Source organism: Carlito syrichta, unplaced genomic scaffold, assembly GCF_000164805.1.
Source record: "Carlito syrichta isolate Samal-C Ts95f unplaced genomic scaffold, Tarsius_syrichta-2.0.1 Scaffold310708, whole genome shotgun sequence".
NCBI classification, from domain to species: domain Eukaryota; kingdom Metazoa; phylum Chordata; class Mammalia; order Primates; family Tarsiidae; genus Carlito; species Carlito syrichta.
This window is the reverse complement of record NW_007254804.1, coordinates 32,812-34,680: the sequence shown is the minus strand read 5'-3', so window position 1 is coordinate 34,680 and position 1,869 is coordinate 32,812.

The following is a 1,869-nucleotide window of genomic DNA, read 5'->3' as shown; positions in this document are numbered from 1 at the left end:
AGTGTGTGATTAAACATACTACACCTTGCTAACACTTATAAAGTGCTTGCCATATCTTAGACACTGTTGTTCTAAGTGCTGTACAGACATTAACTATATCAATAGCCTTGTTATCCTATGAGTAAGATAAATTCAGGTATTATTTTTATTATTATTCCATTTACATAAAAGATAATTAAGGTGCAGAGAAATGAATAAACTTACTAAAGGGTTACAGTTAATAAGGAACATAATTGAAATCCAAAAATCAAACACCCCGATCTTTGTATTTGAGTTGTTAAACACTACTGATCATGAGAAAAAAAGCTTTCAAAAATAAACAAATAAAATGGAAAAGCACAAATAATTTAAAAAATTAGTTATAAATTTACTGAAAACTCATTTTATTTTACAATACACCCAACTTCATGTTTTAAAGCAAACCACAGACTGGGAGAAAATACTTGCCCCATAGATGACCTATACATAAGAAAAAAACCGCCTACCCTATGAAAAAGTTGGCACAGTATATGAACATGCAGTTTTGGGAAATATAACACAAATGTTCAATAAATAAACAGTCATTCTCACTGGTAACTGAGCAAATTAAAATAAAAGCAAAGAGATAACAGTTTTTTCCATAAACCAAAAATAAAAGTAAAATAGTAGGTAAAATGTCAAATGTTGGCAGGGTCTTCCTGTGAGAATAGAAATTAATCAACTAATTTGGAAAGCATTCAGTAATATGTAGAAAAGGTGAAGATGTGACCACCACAAGAAAGGAAAAAAAAAGTTACTCAGCAATTCCTCATCTTGGTATCCGCTCCTAGAGAGACCACTAACACAGAAAGTTTAAAGAAAAAGTACACATAGATATTCATTGCAACATTGTTTGAAACAGAATAACACTGGAAAAAAACTAAGCATCAAATGAGAAATGAATAAATAAAAGCTGGTATATGCCTATAAAGATATATGTAAGAGTCTGGGCTCAGTGGTTCATACCTGTATTCCCAGTACTTTGGGAGACCAAGGTGGGAGAATTGCTTGACACCAGGAGTACAAGACCAGCCTGGGCAAAATGGTGAGACTCCATATCTACAACAAAAATAGTCGAAGTGTGGTGGTACACACCTGCAGTTCCAGTTACTCAGTAGGCTGAAGCCAGCATAGCACTTGAGCCCAGGAGTTCAAGGCTACACTGAGCTATGATCATACCGCACTCCAGCCTGGGTGACAGAGTGAGACTTTGTATCTATTTAAAAAAGAAAGCTCAGAAGGTAGAGGAGGAAGGATCGCCGGAGCCCAGCAGGTTGAGGCTGAGGTGGCCGGAAGCGGCCACTGCACTCCACTCTGGGCGACAGAGTGAAACTCCAACTCAAAACAAAACAAAATAAAAACATCTTTAGAGAATGTTGCTGTTTTATTTTGTTTTGTGGACAATGACATACAATGTAAGTGAAACTGATGTGTGTCCCATTAGAGGTAACCTCAGATGAATAGGGTGGGACCAGGCTGAGCCCCCTCCCTCCTGCAGAACCATGTGGTGCCTTCTGAGACCCAAGGAAGCCTTCCCTGGAGGGCTCCCTCTCCGTGGGAGGGCTTCTTGAAAGTGATGAGTCACAAAGTGAGGCAAAAATGAGGATGAGGAATACACTTGGACCATGCTGCTCAGGCACTTCCTCCAGGTGACCCTCCTGGATGCTCCATTTTCTTTTCTTTTCTTTTTTTGAGTTGGAGTCTCACTCGGTCACCCAGACTGGAGTGTAGTGGCCGCTCCCAGCCACCGCAGCCTCGACCTGGGCTGGGCTCCGGCGATCCTTCCGTCTCAGCCTTCCAAGTAGCTGGAATTACAGGCGTGCGCTACCACGCCCGGCTAATTTTTTGATT